The sequence below is a fragment of the Microtus ochrogaster genome, chromosome 18, assembly GCF_000317375.1.
Source record: "Microtus ochrogaster isolate Prairie Vole_2 chromosome 18, MicOch1.0, whole genome shotgun sequence".
NCBI lineage: Eukaryota > Metazoa > Chordata > Mammalia > Rodentia > Cricetidae > Microtus > Microtus ochrogaster.
The window spans coordinates 46,142,680-46,148,505 of record NC_022020.1 but is presented as its reverse complement, the minus strand read 5'-3'; the positions used below and the strand labels follow the sequence as shown (position 1 = coordinate 46,148,505).

At 37.7% G+C, this 5,826-nt stretch overlaps 1 protein-coding gene across 1 annotated transcript in view; it reads right to left on the bottom strand.

Annotated features, from left to right (window-relative positions):
* The window catches only part of LOC101994109 (interferon-inducible GTPase 1-like), a 5,854-nt gene extending 2,808 nt beyond the window's left edge, over positions 1 to 3,046 (bottom strand). Inside the window, exon 1 of the mRNA XM_005356141.2 lies at positions 2,950 to 3,046. The gene's annotated coding sequence lies outside the window, so the exon portion shown is untranslated. The remainder of the gene's footprint in view (positions 1 to 2,949) is intronic.
* Positions 3,047 to 5,826: the final 2,780 nt, after the last annotated feature.

The following is a 5,826-nucleotide window of genomic DNA, read 5'->3' as shown; positions in this document are numbered from 1 at the left end:
TTTACTCCCTTTAATCTATGACTGTCTATACTCTGCCTCTTTAAGGACTTTACCTTTTACTTCTTTTTATAACTCTCTATAATTCTTTTTTCTTTCCCAAGCCTACGTACATTTCTCCAACACTATGATTCATCTGGATTGTCTTTATTGAATATCTGTAATTTTTTACTGTGCAGGAGCACTTCTTAAAGTGCTTTTTAAAAACTTAAATGTGCCATTGATAGGGGAAATAAGGCAGTGCCTGCTTGCCCCACCCAGTCCAGCACTGTGGAGCTGCTTGCCCCACCCAGTCCAGCACTGCGGAGCTGCTTGCTGCCTCAGAAATCCATGCACACTGCCCCACTTCCAGGTACACAGCTGGGACAAGCTGCCATCAAGCAAGCTGCAGCATGTTGCTCACAAACCCCATTCAAATATTCGGTCTCCTGAAAAAAGTCAGAGGTTGCACTGGTATCATGTCCCAGAAAGCCAGCATTTTAAAACAGCATGGCTTTTCTGCTATGGCTGAGTCAGGAAAATCTCCCCTAAAGGAGCTGCAGCATGCAGCCAGCTGAAAAAAAAAAAGGCGGCTTTTTTTTGTCTAGAGTTTGTTCCCTCTCAGGTTTTACATTGATTTAGTCTACCACATTGGCATGCCAATTGTAGGAAGGACGGCACTTGTTTGGTTCCCAGCTGTTTGTCTAGCTTAGACCTGAAATAATCACCAGAAACTGTATTAATTAAATCACTGCTTGGCCCATTAGATCCAGCTTCTTATTGGCTAACTCTTACATATTAATTTAACCTATTTCTATTAATCTGTGTATTGCCGCATGACAGTGGCTTACTGGCAAAGTTTCAGCACATCTGTCTCTGGTGGTGGCTCCATGGCTTCTCTCTGACTCTTTTCTCCCAGCATGCCATTTAGTTTTCCCCTCCTACCTAAGCTCTGCCATATCAAGAGGCCAAGGCAGTTTCTTTATTCATTAACCTATAAAAGCAACACATGTGCAGAAGAACCTCCCATACTACCAAAAACTCATTTCTATTTTCAAAATCCTTATCTTCTTGATGTTTATAAAAGCAGTAGAAAGGAAACAAGAATAAATTTTGTCCAGGTCTCAATTAAATCCTTAATTATAGAAAATTGTATAAAAAATAGTATGAATCCTTACACCAGCATCAGGAACAATAGAACCAGAACAATTAATTGTCTTGCATCTAATCTGACTGCAGTGTTGTCTATCAAGTCCAAGATATTTTCTTCATTTGTGCACACTTCCTTCAGTGTGTGCCTTCAGATGAATGGAAATTTAATCAACACACATCTAATTTTTATAAATATAATGAATGATAATTTACATGAGTGTTTAATCAATATGATGTCTCTCAAATGTCCAAATAACTCTAATTTGTCTGTTTTATTGATGTTTTCAAAAGATGTCAGTAAGCCCAACTACTGTATTTGGTTGAAATATTTTTTAATTTTCTTAGATTTACTTTCCTCTTGTCTTTTTCACGACTTGGAGCTACTCCCCATTAGGAATATCACCTTGCAATGACATAAAACTTCTTATTCTTATTGTTATAACCCTTTTCTTCAATACCATATTACAGAGTCATCAAGCCATTACATTGCATCTCCCACCACCTTCTCACTGTTTCTTTCCAAATACACGCTGCCACATAAGGTGTATTCATCTGGGATCATTTCCTGTCATCCTCTCATAGTACAGAGCACCTCAGACAGCAGAGTGAGCTTTTGTCTTGCTCACTCCTTCCTCACCAACATACAGTAGATGTCACTTTATCATCACAATGAATGAGGACTGTGATAAAAACATTTGAACTTTACTGTGAACAATTGTGCCTGTTCTGTAATTCTAATTGGTCACTGGGTTATTGAAGACCTAGTACATTTATAAAGTGTGGGTACCAAGAGTCTGGTGAAAGCAAAAGATAGTCTAATACAAAACAGAGACGTCCTTAGAATCATGCTGCGTATGAGCATAAGCACAAACAGACTCATTGTAAGGCAGCCCCTGCCCTATCTACAAGAATAATGCAGACAACCTTACAGGAAACCAGGGCTGCAGAACTTGGTTCAAACTGACTTTATATATATTCCAGGAAAGGCTGAGTAAAGAAAATGTCCCCAAGGGGAAGCTAAGACTATTTAAATAAACACCTTTGCCTGATTTGCTGTTGAAGGTGACAGTCACCCACAGGGCACAGGCAGAATGTCCCTAAGGCACCCAAACACTCTTCTATCTTTCCAGTTTTCCCCTCTCATTCTGTCAGCTCTAGCTCCTGGATCTGTGATGCAGACTTCAGTGTGATTGCTGTCTGCAAGGTCTTTCCACTGAATATGAACACAGGAAATGAGAAGCAAGCATTGCAAAAGTAAGCCTGCCTAAATGGCAGCTGTTACCACACCCTGACATAGCTCATGTTCCACATGGTTGGAGAGAAGATCCTTAGCACTTCTGCTTTACAATAAGGAAAAGCACACTGAAGAAGATACTTCAGGTACAGATTTCCACAGGCAGGTCCAGCAGAAGCAGTGAGCAGAAAGATCTCGTCTCTGCAGGCCAGAGTCTTCTGGATGTAAGGGATTAAACCATTGACCCTGAACTAGGTAGCAAAATGAGACTAAGATACAACAACCTCAGGCATATTGCAGAGACATTTCATCACCTGAAACATTCAATTACAACAATGTTAGAGAGAGAGGAATGAGAAACATCAAAACCTGTGTACAGATCATTTCCTTTAGGCCTACCTCAACTTGAAGTATTTGCTAAGACCATTCATTGTGCAGTCCTGTCCTCCCACCAAAGCACCATAGCTTTCAAGCAGAGGATCCTCACTCTCAGGGCATGTTCCTAAATGTCTTGTTCCCTATCTGTTCTTTAGAGAAGAGGGGTGATGAGGGTTAGAAGTTAGATCTGAATGCCCCTGTCCACTTACCAGAGAATCTTGTGTCCAGTGTATGTGCTCACTCTAGTTCAGTTGAAGGAGCCACCATCCAGTATGCTCCAGGTTCTTTACATGAACCCACCCCTGCTCCCTATACAGGACTTATATCATCTTCTAGGTTCTGCCCCTCCCCTCTCAGAGTGATTTGGCCAATCATGAAAGAGCATGGATCTAGTACCTTTTGAGAATCACCTTCATTTACAAGAAAAGGAAAGTGAAGTAGCTTCAAAAGCTGTTCTCACGCTATCAACATTTATTTCTTGGCAGAGAAGCCTGGACAGTCCTAAAATAACATTGTGGAACAGTGCTTGGAAAAAGACGGTGAAAACAGAGAAGCAGCTTATTAGCTGGGCTGGACAGAAACCCTTGAAATATAGTATTTTTTGTATTGAGATTTCTTCTTGATGGGTTTTTCCTGTGACTATTATGAAATGTCCTTCTTTGTCTCTTTTGATTGATTTTAGTTTGAAGTCTATTTTGTTAGATATTAGGATAGCTACACCTGCTGGTTTCTTAGGTCCATTTGATTGGTATATTTTTTCCCCCAACCTTTTACTTGGAGATGATATCTGTCTTTGAGGTTGAGATGTGTTTCTTGTATGTAGAAGAAGGATGGATTCTGTTTTTGTATTCAGTCTGTTAGCCTGTGCTTTTTTATTGGTGAGGTGAGTCCATTTACATTAAGGGATATAATGACCAGTCATTGCTACCTCCTGTTAATTTAGTTTTTATTGTTGGTGATGTTAATTTGTGCGTTTTCCCTTTTTTTGGGGGGGGGATTTGCTGCTATGAGAGCATCAGTTGTCTGTGTTTTTGTTGGTGTAGCCAACTTTCTTGGGTTCGTGTTTTCCTTCTAGTATTTTGTGTAGGGCTGGGTTTGTGGCTAGGTATTGGTGAAATGTAGTTTTGTCATGGAATATCTTGTTTTGTCCTTCTATAGTGATTGAAAATTTTGCTGGGTATACTAGTTTGGGCAGGCATCCATGGTCTCTTAATGTCTGCATAACGCTTGACCATGACCTTCTGGCTTTTATTGTCTCCAGTGAGAAGTCAGGTGTAATTCTGACAGGTCTATTTTTATGTGTTACTTGGCCTTTTCCCTTTGCAGCTCTTAATATTTTTTCTTTACTCTGTATGTTTTGTGTTTTGATTATTATGTGGCAAGAAGACTTTGTTTTTTGATCCAGTCTATTTGATGTTTTATAAGCTTCTTGTATCTTCATAGGCATATCTTTCTTTAGGTTGGGAAAGTTTTCTTCTATGATTTTGTTAAATATATTTTCTGTGCGTTTGAGTTGAACTTCTCCTTCTATACCTATTATTCTTAGATTTGGCCTTTTCATGGTGTTCCATATTAACTGGATGTTTTGGGTTAAATTTTTGTTAGAGTTAATGTTTTCTTTAACTGATGAGTCTATTTCTTCTTTTATATCTTCAGCGCTTGAGTGTCTCTCTTCCATCTCTTGTATTCTGCTTTTCATGCTTGTGTTGTGCTTCCTGATTGTTTTCTCATAATTTCTCTTTCTATAATTCCCTAGGCTTGTGTTTTCTTTATTGTCTCTATTTCAATTTTTAAGTGTTGAATAGTTATCCCCCTTCTTGGGCAACTACATGTTGTCTACCTCCTTTGGCAGCTACATGGCATCTTTTTGACTTTGCCTATTCTCTCTATATATCTATGTTCAGATTTCCCACCTGACTATGCTCTGCTAAGCTTTTGGCCAAAACAGCTTTATTCATCAACCAATAAAAGCAACACATATAGAGAGGAACATCACACATCATATTCTGTAGGTCTTTTAAGTGTTTGAATATTACCTATCATTGTGGGATACCTCTCTGTGCATCTAGCAAACCTAACATGACTGTAAATTTGACAAACATTGGTGACTCTACCTGTCATTCTCAATAACCTATGTGGTTAAAGACTAAAGCCTCAGAATATAAAATAAACCACTTGTAAACAGATGTACAATATAAGTACAATGACTTTGATATTGTGAAAATATACAAAAATATTTTCACCAGAGCTAGAAATGTACAGTGCAATATGACAAAAATAACCTTAATTTGCATCAATATACAAAATATCCTAAACAGGAGTAGAAACATATATACAATATGACACAAATATTTTTACATTTGTATTAATATAAAAGATATTTTAATAGAAGTAGTAACATAGATACAATATGACAAAAAGTAATTTTGAATTTATAACAATATACAAATTAAATAGGGAAAGAAAATAATTTTATATTTGTATTAATATACATGAATCCATAACATTGAAAATTATCTAAAACTGATATTTGTTTATTTAGTTTACAAGTAGATATAATAATCTACCTCATTTCCCTATTGTATATTCCCTTTTTTTCTATTCCAAATGAGATTCCCAAGTCTAATCTTTATTGCTCTACCCCCAACCCTTTAACAACTTATAACCAACCCATTACAGATGATAATTATCTGTATAACCCTGAGAAAAAACAAAAACTATACACCTTTCCTGATGGTAGAGGGAGTGTTGTATTCTTAGAATTACTTCCAACTGTCTGGGGAGGGTGACAATATTGCTATGGGATTCTGTAAAAGACAAAAACAATCGTTACTCAGGAGAACTAGCTGTAACATTTATAGCTAGTCTCTGAGTAATGGGTGAAACTAATCTGATATTCTGGCTAGAGTGTATAAGAAGGTGGAACATCTCAGCTAGCAACCTTGGAATTGTCCTGAGCAGTTTGTAGTCCAAAATCAATCTTTGGGTGGTGTTTATTGGCTAAATGGCATTATTATGAACCAAGTAGAATCGTTGGTGTGGAGCCCCATCATCCTTTTGGAGACTTCAGAGATCACTGTAAGGAA